Raw genomic sequence first — 21338 nt, 5'->3', positions numbered from 1 at the left:
CATTAGAAGGGAAGATATTACGGCTAAAGCTCACTTTCTTTGGACACATCATGCGATCAAACTCGCTAGAAAAATCATTAATGCTCAGCATGGTCAGTGGCAAAAGGAAACATGGTTGCCAAAGTATCCGCTGGCTCGACACGATCAAAGCTGATACAAGGATGACCATGAACCAACTAAAAAAAGCAGTCAGAGACAGGGCACATGGCAGAGACTTTCCTATATTAATTATTTAATACACAATACCTTTATTGACATAAAGCAGATTAGCAAAATGAACAGAGATAGTCAGGATATATCAATCAGTTTTAATTAAAAAACTGAAGACAAAAATTCAGCTATAATAAAGGTGACATTGGCATCCTTATCGCTCAACAAAAATTGGCAGATCAAGTCTTTTGAATGATTTTCCATTTGGTTATAAGAGGTATAACATGCCTTCACTGGACAATAAACAAGGGACAATCCAGTAAGATATGTAGCATGATGTCAGGAGTGTTTAATTCACAGGGACATAGTCTGTTTTCGAAAGGAATCTTGGCAAATCTCCCTTGTAATACTTTGGATGGAAAGCCGTTGAGCCGCGCAAGCGAAAACGTTCTGCGATAAAGGGGATTTGCCAAGTTATAGAAATAAGCTGGCATTATCCCATGCTTCACATGGAGACCAAGAACACAGGGAGAGCAAATTGCTGGAACAGTAGGATGGACTTTTTGGAATTCCTGATCCACAAGGCTTTGTTTAATTTGGTGCATAATGGAAGATTCATTCAGAGATAAGATGTAATTGTAGTCAATGCCAATTTGAGTAGTCAGGATGGTAGAGAACCATTTAAATTTAAGTCTCTTAATAAACAGGCCAAAAGACTATCTGATCAAACCCTAAAATGCAATTTTAGCCAATATTTGAAGGTAGAAATCCAGGCCTTAGTTTCAAGAAGATTATGGCCAATTTCGAGACATAAGGCGGAGTAAGAGACACAATTTGGAGTTCCCAAAATCTGCTAGAAAAAGGCAGAATGTAACCAAGATTTTGTTAAAAGCTGAGATCCACAGAGGGATGCCGTATAAAATTTGGGGAAGAATTTTTGAGTCAAACACATGACAGGCAGTTGGAACTAACTGATTACCTTTGAGGAAGAAAAAATGGTTTAAATGGGTAGTAGAACATTTAGCCTGCAAAATAATCCTATTTCTATGTTTGGTTGAGTGCAAATTATGTTGGAAGGTGATTCTTAAGTATTTGAACCATTTGACCTGCTCAATTTGATGGCCACCAATACGCCAGTTTAAGGGGGACCCCTTCTGTGCAAAGACCATAACTTTGGTTTTTTCGAAGTTAATCGATAGGTCATTAAGTTGGCAATATTCATAAAAAGTGTTCAAATATCTTTTCAGACCAATTCTGGAATAGGAAAGCAATACTGTATCATCAGCATATAGAAGAAGTGGGATTGGCAGTTTATCTAGTTTGGGAGGATGACCATTTATAAGTCTTAGGGCTTTTGGAAGATCGTGTAAAAAAAAGGTTAAATAAATGAGGAGCAAGGACACAGCCTTGTTTAACTCCTCTCAGGTTGGGGATTTGGGTAGTTAGTACTTTTCAGTAAATTTGACCTGATAGGTATTGTTGGAGTGGAGGTTCATTAGGAGTAGTAATAAGCGCGAATCAATATTAAGGTCTTGCAATTTTCTCCATAGTAAACACCTGGAGATAGAATGAAATGCACCCTTGAGGTCAACAAAAGCTGCATAAAGGTTCCTCCTACCTGTATGAAGATATTTGTCTGCAAGAGAATAGAGGGTTAAACAGTGGTCTAGAGCAGTGGTCCCCAACCTGCGGTCCGCGGCCCGGTGCCGGGCCGCGAAGGCCAGGGCGCCAGGCCGTGGTTCCCTCTCCCCGCCCCCCCACAGTAAAAAACTTCCCCGGGCCGCAAGTTTGCGTTCCGGGAAGCTTCTTACTGCGGTAGGGGGGGGGAGAGGCAATCAGGGCCGCTCCGCGCATCACGCGATGCGCAGCCGAAATCGCATGCAGGCTCCAAATGCTGCAAATCCTCAGGGCGGAGCAGGGGGAGTGGGGTTGGAGTTTCCCTGGGAATGCCGCGGCCAGGGCTTTGCGAGAGTGCGCTGGCGCCTCCCTCTCCCCCCTACAGCACGGCACGATAGTCCAGCGCCACACTGTGTGGGGGAGAGGGAGGCTCTTGTTGTGCGGAGACAAGGCGCCAAGGGTGAGTGAGGAAGCATGGAGCCCTGCCCGCTCGGTGCTCCCTGTGTGGCCAAGCGCCCATGTCCTGGCTCTGCTTGCCACTCTCTGCCGCCTAGCCCCTCACATGGTGCTCCAGAGCAGTTTTAAGAAGCGCTTCTTGGAGAGCCCTCCAGCCCGCCGTGATTGCAAAATCTGGGGCGGAGCTCTCCGCTAGCCACGGCTGTGGCGTTCCCAGGCAAGCTCCAATCCCCCCCCCCGCTCCGCCCTGCCGGGAGGATTTGCAGAGTCTGCAGCCTGCGCTTTGCATGTGGCTCAGGAAAGGGGGAAAACGGCCCGACTCCAGTACACTTTTCATGCCCAGAGGGTTGCTTGCTGGCAGAATGCCTGTACGACGGGCATGCGAGGGATCGGGGAGGGGAGCTTTCTCTCCCTCTCATTCATGAGACAACCCCCCGCCCCCCCAAAAAAGTTCTCTTCATGTCTCTTTCGGACCCACTCCGAGTTTGGCGGCAATCTGGAGCAGGCTTTAAACAAACCAGCCCAGGAACCAGGGTGAGGCCAGGACAGATCTGATTTGCCTGCGAGGGGATGGATGGGACAATGCAAGCAGCAGCAGCAGCTGTCCCAGGCAGAATTTCAGGTAAAATCAGAGTCGCATCAGTTTCCTCTCCTGGGCGCACTTTCGCTTTTGGCACATTTGCATGCGACATTGGGCCTCGGACCATCAGGACTTCAATGGCCATCTCAGAGCTGTGTGTGCCCTGCTACCCACCGGCCGTGCAGGGCTTTGCTTTTGCATTCTTTTTTGCCAAACACATATGTGAGCAGCGCTCCCCCCTCCCACTTGACACGATAGGTCCGTGGATCTAGGCTTGAGCGCCGCGCTGTGGGGGGGAGGCGCCGGTGCACAGGCAGGCACAAATGCACAGGCACTGCTGCTCTATGTTTGCGTCTCGCGCTCCCTCTCCCTCCCTCCCACACGGACCGGTCCTCAGTCCAAAAAAGGTTGGGGACCGCTGGTCTAGAGTAGAACAATTTTTAGTAAAGCCAATTTGTTCAGGACCTATCACCCAATCTAGTAGCTTAAGTTCTAGATGTTTGGCATACATTTTACTGGTGATAGAAGGCTTATAGGACGATAATTTACTGGAGAGCCAGAATCACCTTTTTTGTAAATAGGCACAATGACTGAGTTAAACCAGGATTCAAGGAATATTCCCGATTGGTCGATAGCTGTAAAAAGGATAGCCAGAAAGTGTTTCCACCAGTTAGAGTTTAGTTTAAATAACTCAACTGGTAGTCCATTGTGGCTTGGAGATTTGCCTAGTTTTAGTTGTTGGATAAGGTTTTCAATTTCATCCAGACTAACAGGTGGCCAGCTAGGAAGAGAATCAGCAGAGGGGAGACTGGGGAGATTATTTTGGATTGGGGAGGCAAAAAAGAGTGTAGAAAAATAATTGCATCATGTTTGGGGAGAAATAGAAGATTGAAATGACCCATTGCTTTCGCCTAAGTGGTTTGCAATCGTTTTCCAAAAAGAGCTGCTGTTATTGGATTTAAATGCCGCTAAAAGGCGGTCCCATTTCACCTGATAATAAGAGTGCTTCTTGGTGTTTGTTAGAGATTCGTAATGTCTTTTTTGGAGTGTATAGTTTTCTAACAAAGTGAGATCTTTGGACAGACGAGCTTCATGGAATGACTTCCTCAGAGCAACCTTTTTCCTGAGGCAATCGTTATCAAACCAAGAGGAAGGTTGAGTTGGAGTGGATCTTAAGGGTAGGGCCTTAGATCTGCAGGCCGAAGCAATTTGGTTAAATGTTCATAGAATCTCAGAAGGGGAGCCAGTTCTAGTAATATCCTTTCTTAGATTGATCATCTGAGCAGAATTAAGGAAGACGGTGAATTCAGTGCCAACTTTAGGTGACCATTTAATTCTATTAAAGATCATAGCATTTTCAAGGGGAGAAAGTTGAGCTTGGTCTGAAGTAATGGTATGAAGGGTTTGGAATGAGAGTTGGAGAGGTAGATGGTTGCTTTCAGTGTGTGAGTCTATTGACAGAGAATAAACTGATGTAAAAAAATTGAAATAACATAAACTATAGTCAAGTACAAAAAGTAAAGTCCTTTGAACCAGGAAATTGATTGAGGCCATTTAAAACAGGCAGATTGTACACCAAACAGTATTCGATCAATTTGAGACCTGCCCTATTCAGTGTAACATCCATGGATGACCGGTCAAAGGAAAATTGAAAAAGTATATGATCTTCAGTGTCAATCCCCAGGGAGGAGGCTAGGTCTAAGTTAGAAGTACCTATGCGAGCATTAAAGTCTCCCATGGCAACTAAGTAGGCCGTGGGAAATTGATCTTGTGTTGTTAGAGGGAATTCTTAAAGTTTGGACCAGTTATCATTTAATTCACTCTCAGCTGTGACTGGGGGGGAGATATGTGTTAATCAGGATAATATGGTAGTTCGCAGAGAGCGATAGCAAAATGGCTATAGCAATTGGGGGACAAGATCCTAAAAATGAATTATTAAGTCCTGAGCTGGGCTAAACAAGACATGCTAACCCAGCTCTACAACGACCTTTGCGATGAACTCTGGTTGCAGGAGAATAATAAACAATGAAATCTTTGAAGTTGGGAGCATCAACCAACCAGGTTTCTTGAAGTAAAATACAGTGGAAATTAGAAAGTTAATAAAGTCTACATCGTTACATTTGTTAGTCTAACCTGCAACACTCCATGAAATAATATTGAAAGTGGTAGCAGTTGTACTCTGGAGTAGTCAGTTCTGATTAGAGATTTGGTCCTAAAGAATCGCCAATGGTCGGACATGACTGAACGTATAACGTCATCATCTATATCTTGTTAAGACTGGTCAACGCTGTCCAGACATGAAAACAGAGCATGCCATGCTTTGTCTAATCTATTCTGTTTTACATAAAATGAAGATTCCAAAGTATTTGTTGTTGTTGTTAGGTGCGAAGTCGTGTCCCACCCCATGGACAATGATCCTCCAGGCCTTCCTGTCCTCTACCATTCCTCGAAGTCCATTTAAGTTTGCACCTACTGCTTCAGTTACTCCATCCAGCCACCTCATTCTCTGTTGTCCCCTTTTTCTTTTGCCCTCGATCGCTCCCAGCATTAGGCTCTTCTCCAGGGAGTCCTTCCTTCTCATGAGGTAGCCAAAATATTTGAGTTTCATCTTCAGGATCTGGCCTTCTAAGGAGCAGTCAGGGCTTATCTCCTCTAGGACTGACCGGTTTGTTCACCTTGCAGTCTAAGGGACTCACAAGAGTCTTCTCCAGCATCACAGTTCAAAAGCCTCAATTCTTTGATGCTCGGTGTTCCTTATGGTCCAACATTCGCAGCCATACATTGCAACTGGGAATACCATAGCCTTGACTAAAAGCACTTTTGTTGGCAGGGTGATGTCTCTGCTTTTTAGGATGCTGTCTAGATTTGCCATAGCTTTCCTCCCCAGGAGCAAGCGTCTTTTAATTTCTTTGCTGCGGTCCCCATCTGCAGTGATCTTGGAGCCCAGGAAAATAAAATCGGTCACTATCTCCATTTCTTCCCCATCTATTTGCCAGGAATTGAGAGGGCTGGATGCCATGATCTTTGTTTTCTTGATGTTGAGTTTCAAGCCAACTTTTGCACTCTCCCCCTCCACTCGCATCAACAGGCTCTTTAGTTCCTCTTCACTTTCTGCCATTAGAGTGGTATCATCTGCATATCTGAGGTTGTTGATATTTCTCCCTGCAATCTTTTTTTTTTAATTTTATTGTTTATTGTTGTTATATAAAGTACAGAAAAGTGAAAGAGAAAAAAGAAGGTGACCAGCTGATAGGTAGTTATTATATCCTAGTCTATACATCATCTATACAAATATACCTTACATACTGTCTGATATTATCTCAAGATATATGTAGTCAGTTCCCATTGCATATTAGTCCTAACCTAGCAGTTACTACTGTCTTTCTTAAGAAAGTCCAGGTAATCACTCCACTGTTCGTCATATTCTTCCGGTGGTTTCTTATTCACCATGTTAGTGAGTCTTGCCATTTTTGCTAAGTCCGCTAGTTTGTCTAGCCATGTAGAAATAATTGGGGTCTCGGTCGCCTTCCAGTGCTTCGCCCACACCAACCGCACCGCCGTAGTTGCATGGAAGAAGAGGATTCTAGAAGAACTTGGTAAAGCACTTGGATGAAAACTTAGCAACATAGATTCAGGCTTCATTGGGTATCGCATTTTAAATATTTCCTGTAACACCATATGTATTTTAGCCCAGTCCTTTTTTTTTGCTTTCTCACAATTCCACCACATATGATAAAAGGAACCTATTGCTTTATTACATTTCCAACATATATTATCAAATCTATCTGAATTTTTTGTGATAACCTTTGGAGTAATATACCATCTATAAAACATCTTATACCAGTTTTCCCTTAAAATCTGGCTGTTGGTTTGTTTTGGAATTTTGATCCATACTCGTTCCCTTTCCTCCATAGCAATTATGGAGCCCAAATTTTTCATCCATTTGATCATACAGTTCTTTACTTGTTCCGACTCAGTCTCATATTTCAAAAGTAGTTTATAGATCTGGCCCTGTAGGTGTGGTTTTTTGAGCAATAACATGTTTTCGAAATCACTAAGAGGCAAGTTTTTGTCCACTCGAATCTCAAAGTCTGTTTTTAGTCTAGCTTTCAATTGATTGTACTCCATCCATCGTAGCTCATATCCTTCTTTGTTTAATACTTGCAGTCTCTTAAGCTCACCTGTTCTCGTTAGCAAGTCCCTATATATTGGGCATGTTATTTTTTTTTGCTGCTGTCTGGAAAAATACGCCTCTATTGGTGATTTTAATAGGTACGATGAAGAACAGAGTCTTTTTTCGTATTTGTTCCAGATCTTTAAGAGAGATCTTGTCCAAAAGTTGACCTTAGGTTTTTCCTTTCTTTTTGTTTTCAGGGTGTGCCAGCGCATTTCATGAAAACTTTGCTTGCTATCTGCCTTTTCCAATACCAGGTCTCTTGTCATTGGGTCAGTTATCCAATCTGCCACTGCTGTCAGTGTTGCCACATGAAGGTATAATTTTAAATTTGGGATGCCTCTTCTTGTCATCTTGTAAAATTTTAAAGGCAATTCTTGGCCTCTTATAATTCCAGATGAACTTATTTATTTCAGACTGCCATTTATTTACCACGGAGTCGTTGATATCTATTGGTAAAATTTGAAAAAGAAAGTTAAACTTTGGTAATATTGACATTTTTACTGTGGCCATTCTTGCTGAACACGAAAGGTTCAAGCTTTTCCACTTCTTAATATCCTGTTGGATTTGTAGCCAGAGCTCCCCATAGTTGTTTGCAAACAGGGTCTCAGAACGGTTTCCAATTTGGACTCCTAGATATTTAACCTACTTGAGATTGATCTAACACCTTAATGTCTTTTTGGTTATCTCTATATTCGAGTCAGACATACCAAATAACATAACCTTAGTTTACCCTGTATCCAGGTTTACCCTGCCCATATTGGGTTGTGATCTGCAAAGGTATTAGGGAGTATTTCAATGTTTGCCACTTTTGGTAATAACGATTTTGAACACCAGCATTGGTCTATTCTGGAGTATGAGGAGTGTTGAGAAGAATAGAAGGTGTACTGGTTGCTTTTAGGATGGAGTTCTCTCCAAAGATCTATTAGTGAATTGATTTCGGAAAATATGCTCCCTGTCGGTTATGTGATTTGTCCAGCGAGGGGTTCATTACTGCATTAAAGTCTCCGATTATAATCCACTGTTCGGTAGTAATTTCTGTGTGCTTCTGAAAAAATTCTTCGAAGAACTTGTCCTTTGCATTGTTGGGAGCATATATGTTTGTCAATGTGTATTTCTGACCATCTGGTAGTTGTATTTCAAGTGTTAAAAATCGGCCATCATTATCTTGAATTTTCTGTTCAACCTTAATGTTGGGGTTTGCGATATAGATTATCACCTCTCTTTTTTTCACTGTGGCAGAAGCTGCAAATTCTCTTCCTAGTTTTCTTGTTGATAATAAATTTAGATTTTTTCCCCGCACATGTGTTTCCTGTATACAGTAGATGTCGGCTCTCAGTTTTTTTAGTTGATTGAAGAATTTGGTGCGTTTAGCCGGTGAATTCAGGCCATTAGCGTTTACGGATAGCACCTTTAGCTTCTCCATTCTTTCGTGTTGGTATGGTTGTTCCTTGTGCTCCTTGTGGAAGGGTGGCTTGTGTTCCTGTTGCTTGTGTTATATGGGATGATCTATCGTCACAGAGTTGAACTAGTCGGAGCGTAGTTTCCACTCTGGTTGGAGAAGTCTTGGGTGATCCTGCCCTTGAGGTGTCTTGAGATAAGTTGTCCACAAGATCTTGAGCCTGTTGAAGCGTTCGAATAGTTTTTCTTCCCGATGGTAATATCACTTCCAGGGCAAATGGGATTCTCCAGAAGTATCTTATCTCTTTGGCAATTAGGATCTGTCACAAAAAGTGAAATTGTGCTCTTTTCCATAGTGTGTCTGCTGGCAGATCTTGAAAAATTTGTGTTTCTTGTTCTGCCAGTTTCAGCCGTGTCTCCAGATGCTTTTGGAGCAAGTTGTTTCTTACTACTTTACTGTCAAAACTTACAAGGATATCTCTTGGTTGATTCTTGCGTGGGGCTGCCTTTGAGTACACTCTATATACTTTGTCAATCCGGATCTCTTCCTCCTGTAAATAATCTTCCAAGCTTTCAGTAATTTCCTTCCTCGGGTCTGTTTTCCCAAATTCTTCCGGTACGCCTTTAATTTTTACGTTTCTGGCTTTGGATTCTACTTCCAGGACTTTGAACTTGTCTTCTGCCACACTCTCCCGCTCCTGCTGGTTGTCTTCCACACGTTGGATTCTTGTTTGATGTGTTGCCAGCTGATTTATATTTTTGTCAACTACTTTTTCCAGACCATCAATTCTGTCTGAAAGCTCTTTCTTGATGTCTTGAACCTCCTTTTCAACCTTTTCAACTGCTTCCAGTATCTCTGAATTACCCTTACATAATAGGCGGTACATCTGTGCATTGGTTAGGTTTTCGATATCACCTTCCTTCTCTTCTGCTTCTGTTCCCCCGATCTGTTTCTTTTCTCCCTGCAATCTTGATCCCAATTTGTGACTCCTCTAATCCCACCTTTCTCATGATATGCTCTGCATACAATAGGCAAGGCGACAGTATACAGCCTTGCCGAACTCCTTTCTCAATTTTGAACCAATCAGTGATTCCATGTTCCGTTCTCACTGTTGCTTCTTGACCTGCATATAGGTTTCTCAAGAGACAAATAAGATGCTCTGGTATTCCCATCTCTTTAAGAACTTGCCACAATTTGTTGTGCTCCACACAATCAAAGGCTTTAGCATAGTCAATGAAGCAGAAGTAGATGTTCTTCTGGAACTCCCTAGCTTTCTTCATGATCCAGCGTATGTTGGCAATTTGATCTCTAGTTCCTCTGCCTCCTCGAAATTCTGCCTGTTCTTCTGAAAGTTCTCGGTCCACATATTGCTGGAGCCTAGCTTGTAAAATTTTGAGCATAGCATGAGAAATGAGTGTAATGGTACGGTAGTTTGAACATTCTTTGGCATTGCCCTTCTTTGGGATTGGAATGTAAACTGACCTTTTCCAATCTTGTGGCCATTGTTGAGTTTTCCAAATTTGCTGGCATATTGGGTGTAGCACTTTTACTGCATCGTCTTTTAAGATTTTGAATAGTTCAGCTGGAATGCTGTCACCACCACTAGCTTTATTGTTGCTCAGACTTCCTAAGGCCCATGTGACTTCACATTCCAGGATGTCTGGCTCCAGGTCAGTAACTACTCCATTGTGGTTATCAGGGATGTTAAGCTCGCTCTTGTATAGTTCTTCTGTATAATGTTAAAACAATATATTGTGAGACTAAATATCATTATTTTTAAGAGATTCAGCATGGAGATAAGATGAATTGGATTTTTCCAGTTCACAGCTCCTATCATCACATTTATTGCTAAAAGCAGTTTGATTTAGTCCTATTTAAATATTCACATGAATCATGTTTTACATGTACAAACATTTCTTTTACTGCTAATTTTTTCAGTAGCATTAAGTTTTATATTTCTTAGCTTTATTAAATTGAATAGTTTGAGTAGGAAATTACATTACGTAAAACTTAACACAATCATATATATAACCATGGATATATCCTTATCCCTGGTTCCTCTATATATTTGTGAAACGCCCCAGTGGAAGGAGTGTGTCCAGGGTGTCCAAGTTACCTACTGGCCAATCAGGGTGCAGCTAGCAACCTGATTGGGCCAGCCCCTATTCTCACCTGGCTTATGGGGAGAGGAAGGGAAGGTGCTTTTAAACTGCTTAGAGACACCTGAGGCCTGATGGGTGACTATCAGCCATTCCCAGTGCTCTCTCTCAGCCCCACATCCTTCACACGTTGTCTATTATTGGCAGATTAAGGGAAAAGGTGTTTGTAAACCGTTTTGTGACTCCTTTTGATAGTAAACAGGAGGGTACAAATATCCATCTCTTCTTCTTCTAAGGGGCAACAGTAAAAAAAGCATGTGGGTACATAACGTATCTTCAGTAAAAAAAAATGGAGACAGAAGAAGTAAGACCACAGAACTGGGAGGAATCGGTTGCAATGTAATCTCCTAAGAAGAGTCTCCAGTTTGATTTTCTGTTCAAATATCTGATGGCGCTTGAAAGCTCATCTGTAACCACTATGCCACAATTCCCAAAGGTCAGTCCTCTCCCACACTCAATGAACATTCCAAACCACAGGTTCTTGACACCCATCTCTCCACACCCATGCCCTCATTTGTCACCATGCCACCACAACCCCCACACACAACCCCCATAATATAAATATTCAACCTTACAGACTGGACCACCCCTCCCCTTTCTCTCCCAATGCCAAGCTCTCTGAATCACTCTCTTCCTTTCTACCTTCCTCTCTCTTTGCTATTTTTCTTTATCTTACCCCTCTCCTGCTAGCTCCCATTGTATCAGCTACAATGGGCTGTAAATCTAATGTGTGTATGTATGTGTGTGTATGTATGTATATTTCAGATTTTTAGTCTTTTCTCTTGCTAAAAAACAGGTCCTTTAGATGGTGGTTTGGAGACAATATAACAACCATACTGAAGTGAGAACCATGCTGAAGGTAAACAGGCTTAAGTCTGTTCAGTAGGGATGGACACAAACCTGAAAAAAGTGGTTCACATCATAGTTCATAGCAGCCAAATGAACCAATTCAGTTCATCAGATTCACGACCCACTAGAAAGGATTTTGTGCAAGCTAGAGATCCCAAACTCACTTTCTTGGGGCACCTTCTTTGAGGGTCTGTAACTTGGACCTTGTAAATACAATTATCACCAAGCTTGGATTGCAGCTTGGATCTCCCCTGTGAGATTGGTATCTCTAGCACACCAGAGGGCTGTTATATACATTCCTGAACCTCTATACCTGCACGTGTCAAAATGGCAGGCAATCATCGTGACAGGCTCAAGTTCAGGAATGTATAACATGGACCCTATGCAAACTAGAGACATCAAAGTCACATGATGTTCCTGTTGTTTTGAAGTATTATAAACAGGCTGAGCAGACACTGTATGTCTGGAAATGTACCCACACATGAGCCGGCATCAACCTCCATGAATAGCTTGAAAGTTGATTAAAAGTTGTCATGAACCTCATTTTGTGAATCATGAACTGGCTGGATCATGAACTTTTGTTCATGATCAAGTCAGTATAGTGCTCATGTGGAGCTTTGTGATTTCAGAGCCTACCTGTAGGTATTAATATTTTCCCCCCACGTAGGAGTTTTAATTTTTTGTTACTTTTGAAAAGCTCATGTTTTAAGAATGGACTATTTTTAGAACATGAACTTTTCAAAAAGTAAAAAGAAAAAAAATAGAAACTCAAGTGTGGGGAAAAAATTAAGACCCACAAAACTTGTATCCCCAGATAAGCACGTTACTGACTGAACCACTTCAGCTAACTTAAAGCCGATAAACCCTACACACAAAGTCTTCTGCTGTTATTTCTCTCTCTCTTTTTTAAAGTAGAAAGAAATGCAATAGCTCCTTAGATCCATTTTTTTTTAACGGAATAACACCCCCTTCACTTTAAAAATACAAATTGCCAAGATGGGAGGGAAAGGGCAGGAGACAAGAACAGACAGAGAGAAGCCCTAGCATGCCTTTCTCTACACACCCCCACACCCCTGCACTGTGTAATGTATTTACTGGGAAGGAAAAAAGAGGAGGAAGTAGCTGTAGGCAAGAAGGACTTGTCTTCTTCTGACATTAATGCTGAACCCCACTTATCTCAATACTTAATAAGGGGGCTTATAAAGAAGAAAAATGCTTTTACAGCATAGAAACTGATACAAAATGTAGGCAGTATACTCAGAGATAAAAGCAGGTTTACTCTGCTTACAGTTTCAAAAACAGCCCCCACCAGATACAAACTAATGAGCAGAGACCCCTGAACTACATCAGTGCTGAAAGTGCAGCTGGGGGGGGGGGCAGGAAGAAAATCTGAAAGAGACAGTAGGTCTACTCCCAGACGAGTATGTGATGGTCTCAGATTAAGTGGAGAAAATCCACTCTTGCATATGCTGAGTAATAAGTGGTGTGACTCCATGGTTGATCCTGAATACCTTATATATTTTTTAAAAAAGTGAGCAGCATCATAGTGGATGCTGGGGTCAGGTGCAGGTTGTTATTTTAGCTAAGTTGAATGAGCTTCAAAAGCCCAGTGCATAATTGACCTTGGAAAGACTGGATAAACTCACTCTTAGCACCAAGAAATCTTTAGCATTTCTCTGAGGAAGTTGTAATGAAAGACATTTCCATGAAGACTTAAAGTATAATGATGTATCTCACTGAACCACTGCTAAGAGCATTGATGAAAACAAACTGAAGCCTAATTTACTTCCACTGGGAGATTAAATAATTCTTTAAAAAAACTGTTATAGATTTTTTCTGATATTTACTGTACTGATGGTGCTGTCATTTAGGGCATCCAACCCTCATTATCAAGTACAAAATACTCATGTTAAATTCTTTACAATTTCCTGACAAGGCTAGCATTTAAAATACCGCACAGGGATTTTAAGAAGGGAAAAGAAATTAAACACTTAAATGCTTATTTTATTTTAATTAAAATTTGCAATTCCCCCTCTTTGCAGCTCAGAGATTCAGATGAGAAAGTGACAGGCTGTAAAGAGGGCATACTTTATTATTATTCATTTACTAGTATAAAAACCTGTTGTAGCTGATACAATGGGTGCTACCGGGGTGGGGGAGGAGGAAAATAGCAAAGAGAGAGGGAGGTAGAAAGGAAATGAGTGATTAAGACACAGAGAGCTTGGCAGTGGGAAGAGTAAGGGGAGGGGTTGTCCAGTCTGTAAGGGTATGAGGTTGAATGTGTGTGTTGTGTGGGAGGTTCTGGTGGCGTGGTGGCAAATGAGGGCATGGGTGTGGAGAGAGGGGTGTCAAGAACCTTTGTTTTGGAATGTTCCATTGAGTGTGGGAGAAAACTGACCTTTGGGAATTGTGGCATAGTGGTTACAGATGAGCTTTCCAGAGCCATGTCTTCAGATATGTGAAGGGAAAATCAACTGGATACTGTTCTTAGGGGGAGATTACATGGCAACTAGGCTTGTGCGATTCGGCCGTTTTGGTGGCCGTTCCCTCCGGGCGCAGCCATGAGGGAGGAGGGTGGCACGGACAGTGGCACGACGGCAGGAAGGCAGTGCTGGCAGTGACACAACGTGGTTGCACCTGCCGTTTCGCCGCCGCTCACATGCTTCTTTCACTGTTGCCCCTTCGAAGAAGAAGAGATGGATTTTTGTACCCTGCTGCTTACTATCAAAAGGAGTCACAAAGTGGTTTACAAACACTTTTCCCTTCCATCTGCCCACAATAGTCAACCTCTGATGGATGCGGGGCTGTGAAAAGTCTGAGAGAACTGGTAATGGCCCACAGTCACCCAGCAGGCCTTAGGTATCTCTAAGCAGTTTAAAAGTGCCTTCCCTTCCTCTCCCTATAACATTTACCCTGTGAGGGAAGTAGGGCTGAGAGCTCTGAGAGAACTGGGGATGTTCCACAGTCACCCGGCAGGCCTCAGGTGTCTGTAAGCTCTCTCCATAACAGACACTTTATGAGTGAATTGGGGCTGAATGCTCTGAAAGAACTGGAATGGTCCTCAGTCACCCTGCAGGCCTCAGGTGTCTCTAAACAGTTTAGAGATTGCCTTCCCTTCCTTTCCCCATAACAGACCCCCTTTGAGACAGGCAAGTATAAGGGTTGGCCCAGTCATGCTGATGGCCACACTCTGATTGGCCCATATTCAACTTGGACACCCCGGACACACTCCTCCCACAGCGCCATTTCACAAATATATAGAGGAACCATTGATAAGAATATTTATGGAACTGTATCATATCAGATATTCTAATCAACAGCAGCTGTGTGAACCATATACTCTCACTAGGCTAACATGAGTCAAATAACTACCGAAAAACTACCATATTGGTATCTTTCATCTATTATTTCAGCTGAATATGGATAGCGGTATTTACTTGGATCCAGATAGCTACAGTTAAAGTGCATTTAAAGGGCTCTCAGACCCTTTAGATCTTTTGAAATAAACTCTCAGCTTGGAAAAAGTTTTAAGAGGACTGCAAACTCTTTAAATGTCTTTGAAGTTCACTCATGCTACCACTGCAGCTTGGAAACAGTATTTACAGTTTAAAAGGACTGTGTTCCCTTTAGAGTTTGTCTTTCCCTTTGATTTGACGGGATGGGGCACTTTGTTTGGGGGGGCGGTAGAATTAGGCCCCCTGTTTCAAACTTTTTCAAACTTGGGGAATTTTATGAGAAGAAGCAACAGCAGCTATGCTGCAAATTTGATCCCCTCCAGAGCCCCAGATACCCCTTAACTGAGAGCCAGGATAGTGGTTAAAGACTGTAATCTGGAGAACTGAGTTTGATTCCCCATTCTTCCACATGAATCCAGCTGCGTGATCTAGGGTCAGTCACAGTTCTCTCAGAGCTCTCTCAGCCCCACCTATCTCACAGAGTGTTGTGGAGAGATGAAGGGAAGACAAATATAAGATTCCTTTAGGTAGTGAAAAGTGGGTTATAAAAAATAGGTTTTTCTATTGATTCTCCATTATACCCTATAGCTATAATGATTCTCATGGAGCTGGAAAAAAATCAGCATTCCCAAATATTTACTGAATTTGAATACCTGCCATAGACACACTCATTCACACAATCTAAAGTCTAAGCACAGTCCAGGTCACAGCCAAAAATTCAAAACAATTATCAGCAACCAAATCCAAAGGGCAAGAAAAAAGATGAATCCAGAAACACGAACCAAGGCCAAGATAGCAACACTATCAGAACTCCTGTGACTGGCCTGGCACCAGGAGAGTGGGGCACCTCAGCACTTGTGCCTGGTTGTGGCTCTGTGTCTGTGTCTGCCTGAGCCTGGTCCTGCAGCAACTCTGGAAGGCTTGGGTCCTGATCCTGCAGTTGTAGCCTCAAGCTTCAGGTTGGGTCCTGCAAATACTCTCACCTCCAATTCTGTATCTGAAGACTCTTCAGCTAAGCCTGGCTGGGCTATGGCAATGCCATACCGGTTTTGGGATTTCAGAATATCAGGAAATAGCAATATTTTTGGTGTTCTATATAAACCTGGAAAATACTGGGGTGGGGAGGGCACAACTATAATTTTCACTGTTTTAAAGTCTTGCAGTGGTACAATTTAGCTACCATACCTGAGTCAACAGAGATATGTCTGAGTACAGTTAAAGGTGAATGATTGCCTAGTATGAATTTCTGGTCCCTAACACCAACTCAAACAAAAGGAACCTCAGTCACTACATAAGTTTGAACTTTTTAATCCTTTTAATTAAATTTTGTATTAATACCACTTGTAATTAGTATCTGACCTCCATATAGCAAAAATACATATTCTATGAAATCCAACCTGTTCTGCTATTATAATCAGACTAGATTTAAAGCCCATTTCACATTTAAATAAAATTGGCGCTAGATGGCTTCTCACTACCCCCCCGACTCCCAAAGGCTTCTGCGTGGATGGGGATGGTGTGGGGCGGGTCAGGGAGGTGGGCTGCTCTGTCCGTGGGGCTGCAGAAGCCTTTATCGTCCTCCCCCCTCCGGACTGGGTAAGGCTTCCACGGGTTGGATATTTTAAAGTCGGCCTATCTTGTGTCTCTCCGCATGGCTCCTGAGCGGGCAGGAGCTGCGGGAACGGTGGATCACAGCGTCTCAGAGCCGGGCGGCAATGTGCCATGCCAAGGCGGTGGGCCATGTGCGGCGCTGGCGGCAGCGGGCGAGGTGCAGCACTGGGGGTGGTGGCCCAGGCATGGCACTGGCGGTGGAGTGGCTCGGCAGGGGTGTGTTTGCCAGGGACAGGCGAGGGAAGCGAAGGCTGGGGACAGGCGGAGAAGCAACAAGCAGTAAGCCGTGGCATGTGAGTCGGGGTGGGAAGGGGGCGGGCGGTGGCAGGCGTGGCTAGGCAATTGTGGCCAGGGTGGGAAGGGCGTGCGGTGGGGCAGGCGGGGACAGAGGGTTGGGGTCGGTTCGCGATGCAGTCGGGCGGTGGTGTGCGGGGAGGGGGGGTGCGATTTCCATCGGCGTCCGAGGGCAGTCGCTGGGCGGAGGGAAAGTAGATTTCCCTGAGTCCAGCGGCATGGGGCAAGGGTCCTCCCCGGCGGCCATCCAGCAAGGATGGCGGCTCAGGAGGACTGTAGAGTTGGCGGCATGGCGTCAAGTTGCTAACAGGGAGGCGTGCAAAGCGCGTTTCCCAATTGGCCACTTGGCCATGGATTGCCACTCTGAGGAGTGAATCAGGAGCAACTTTGCGGCTCCTGATTCGCTCCTCAGAGTTTTTATCCTGGACAGGGCCCGCCCTAACTCCTCCCCAACACCCCTTAGACATTTATTTAATCCGCTCCGCAGGAGCGGATTAAAGATTGCAATATGTGAACAGATCAAAAGGTATTTTAGGAAAGGTGTGAACAAATATACCCCAGCTGACTGAATTTGCTGGCGCTTATTGAAAGACATTTAAATTTTGAGGTTGGATGGGGAACTATAAATATGTACATGGAATCATCACAGCCTGCTTATTGTTGCATGCTAGTGATTTATAGGTGAATTTGGGCTGAATTTGTTTAAGGCAAATATTTCTTGAACTTCCTTTGAGTGTCTAGAATTGGTTATTATCATGTTTTCAGAACTGTACTTTCCAACTTTTTTGTACAGGGTTTTCCCCCTTAATAATGCTTGGCTATGTACTGTGGTGCAGTTCACACTGATAAAAGTGTTCTGTGCAGCCAAAATCACTACTATTTGAACCAGCGTCTTTGAATACTGTAGCAATAGCTATCTTCATGATTCTGGACACTTCTTAACCAGAAAAGGGGATCACAAATCTACTAGTGACTCAAAATGCATCAAGACTAGCTTACCAGCCTTTAACCATATGGTCAGGTACAGATGAAAATGAACATGTGGAAGAATTTAGGGGGGAGGGACTGACAGGAAATCAAAATTTGACATTTTATCCTCAGTATGAAATTTAAATAAAAAGGTTGAATAGAAGTTTTATATATACTAGGGTAACTACTAGGGTAACCAGATTACTAGGGTAACCAGATGCCTATCCCCTCCTCTAATTTTGTTTAGACAATGAATGCCATCTAAGTTCTTATGTGCATATGAAAGCGAAGGAAGGAAGGAAGTGAAGGAAGGAAGGAAGGAAGGAAGGAAGGAAGGAAGGAAGGAAGGAAGGAAGGAAGGAAGGAAATCCTTTGAGCATGTAAAGACCCTCTTTCATTCTCTAATCCTTCTAGTGGTCAGATAATGAATGGAAGGTTAAATTTAGTCATTTAAAGAGATGACAAATGTTAGGACCATTCTGCACTCATTCAAAATTGGACAATGGTTGCAAATTGAATTCGCTACTGATTTGCTGTTATGCACAATGTCATTGACAATCTGCAACACTCCTGAAACCGATCCGCAAAAAGCGCTTCGTTGTAGCGCTTTCAGGGAAATCCCAAAAAGTGGATTCACCCTCCGAAAAGCGCTACACTCTTGCAACCAATCTGCAACACTAGCTGGAAATTTCTGTGCGTTACCATTGTTGCGGTTTCTGCCAAGTCCCTCCCCCTGGCTCTCTCCTCTGATCTTTTTTTTTTTCTCGGAGCGAGCGGAGATCAACGCACCAGCGCGCCTTCGTTTACCCAGCAAGGCTTCCCTGGCTGCAGTCCCTCCACAGAGCTGTTTAAAGTCACCAAGCACCAAGCAACACACAGCCCCGTTTGCTGGTTTATTTTCCCTTTACTTTTCACTCTATTTTCGGCCAAAAATCGCGCCCGTGCGGGGGGGGGGGTATTTTTTTTTCACTTGTGGGGAGCGTGGCAATGATGAAATGGCAGCTCAAACACCACCTGCTAGCTAGAAGATTTGTTGCAACGTGTTTTTTTTTAAACCTCCTTAAAGGGAAAGGGGCTTTTTGGGAGCATGATAATGGCTGCCCATTGGCTGCTCGTTTGATTGACAGCCAGGGGCGGGACAAAGCTCAGCAATATCGCTTCCTGGCTAGCGATTTTTGCCGAGACCGGAAACCTGTGGGAAACGATAGAAACGCAACTGGATTCCACTTCAAAGGAAGGTATGCATAACGACGAATTCCACTATTTAAAATGGCATTTTTTCGTTCCGAAACCAATTTGCTACATAGATCCTGGAGCGGAATGGCCCTTAGAAATTAGGGGTGGATTCAGCTCATGTCCCAGCCTGAACTTTGATGATGAATTATTTTTGCCAGCTGAGAAAGTGGGGCGGAGGCACAGCTTGGTTGCCTAAGAATGGCAGCCTATTCTGCAGTTGCTAGGCAACCGTAATGTTATCTCCTTGTTCCCTTCCATCCTGACAGAGCTTACAAAATGCTCAGTCATAGTAGACAGGAAGCATTGTGTCTTTTAGTGCTAAGAATGACTACCAAGAGCAACAAAAGCCATGAACTCTGCTTAGGTGTAGCAGCATATATCTTAGTCTCCCTCACAATTCAGAATAATTCTGAGTGATCCTGCCCAGGCAAGACATCTTAAATGATTTTGACTAAACCCCCAAAAGCACTGATAAGACAACTGCTATTTCTTAATCATTTATCTACTATCAGCAGATTTCACCAAAGGGCAATCAGAAGTTAATTTGGAGACTCTTCTTTGAACTAAAAGTTGGAGTAATTCTGAAAGAAACTAAAACTTGTAAGGACAAAACCAGACTATTTCACCTGTAGAGAGAAAGAGCAGATGAGGTCCACTATGCTAGCAATACTGCAAATAAAATGACACATTTATCAGTACTTTAACATTTAAATACATCATTTGTGGGTTAAATCCCTGTGCATGACCCTTTCAGAAAAATTGCTGCAAATGCAGCCTTAGATAATATCCAGAGCTTTGCAAACTATACAACTCGGGCAACAGCATTAGGTCTCTGGCTTCCCACACAGTTTTCAGAAATCATTCTGAAAAGTCAAGTCTGAAAATACAGCGCCTAGTTCTGCCTTTACCTCCTACAGAAAGTCTGGGTGACATATTAAGAGGCCTTGCCACTAATTCATTTGCAAACTCCTGCAATATGCAAACATGAAATCAATTCACACACATTCAAGCAGGAATGTTTTTTTGAAAATGTGTTGGAATGGGTAGTTTTTACTGAATGTTTTATATTGACTACTGCAAGATACAGAACCTGGGTCTGATGGAATTCAAATATAACATTTCCATTCTATTCCCAATAACTATCTTCAAAATTATAACAAATTCAGAGAATTTCTACTTCAGTGCCTAAAGATCAAGTGGAAAATAAGAGACTGGAAACCAGAAGAGTCCAGTCAGCAAAAGATACCTGATTTAGCTATGGTTAGTTTGTGAAACTGAAGAGCCTCTTGTGACGCAGAGTGGTAAGGCAGCAGTCATGCTGTCTGAAGCTGTCTGCCCATGAGGCTGGGAGTTCAATCCCAGCAGCCGGCTCAAGGTTGACTCAGCCTTCCATCCTTCCGAGGTCGGTAAAATGAGTACCCAGCTTGCTGGGGGGTAAGCGGTAATGACTGGGGAAGGCACTGGCAAACCACCCCATATTGAGTCTGCCAAGAAAACGCTAGAGGGCGTCACCCCAAGGGTCAGACATGACTCGGTGCTTGCACAGGGGATACCTTTACCTTTACCTTTACCTAGTTTGTGAAACTAGCATTCAACTTGCAGGTAGCTGAAAATACACACAAAACTGAAATTATCTTAAGTTGTCACAGTAGAATGATATTACAAATCTGGGATTGTTGGTATAAAGAAATCACCCTTAATGGAAAATCTGTTTGTTTGTTTTTTCTTATTTGGTTATTGTATACTTTTTGGGCTGTGTGGCCATGGTCTGGTAATTTTAGTCCCTGACATTTCACCAGGAGCTGTGGCTGGCATCTGGGGATCTCTCTGTGCCACATTATGGAACATTTGAACAAGTGCTGGGCATTTTATATACTTCTCTCTGAGAGCCAGTTTGGTGTAGTGGTTAGGAGTGCGGACTTCTAATTTGGCATGCTGGGTTTGACTCTGCACTCCCCCACTTGCAGCCAGCTGGGTGATCTTGGGCTCGCAAAGCTGAATGGGCCCTTTTTTTGTTCTTGTGGGGGTACCGTAGGTATGTGTGGGGAGGGGGGAGAAACTGGGCCTGGAAGGCCCGGCTCTTCCCATGTGCACAGGCATGGCCCAGCCTGGACTCTGATGGTGGCCACGGCAAAAATGGGAATGCTGAAAAAACAATGTTCCCTTGCCATGGACCAGCAGGGGCCTTAACACAGGCCAGGGCCAGAAAGGGGCCAGGCTGGCGGAAACGTCATCTGTAAGCGGGGACTAGCCTCACTGCCATGCCACCACCAGCCCAGCCTTTCCATCCCTTGAATAATCAATCTCCATGTGTGATGCATCACATTCCTGTTTTATCTGGGAGTCTCCCAATGGGTGGGCTAGAATTAGGAAGCTCTTTCCCTGT

The sequence above is a fragment of the Paroedura picta genome, chromosome 3, assembly GCF_049243985.1.
Source record: "Paroedura picta isolate Pp20150507F chromosome 3, Ppicta_v3.0, whole genome shotgun sequence".
In the NCBI taxonomy this organism is placed as follows: Eukaryota; Metazoa; Chordata; class Lepidosauria; order Squamata; family Gekkonidae; genus Paroedura; species Paroedura picta.
Note: the sequence above shows the minus strand (reverse complement) of the source record.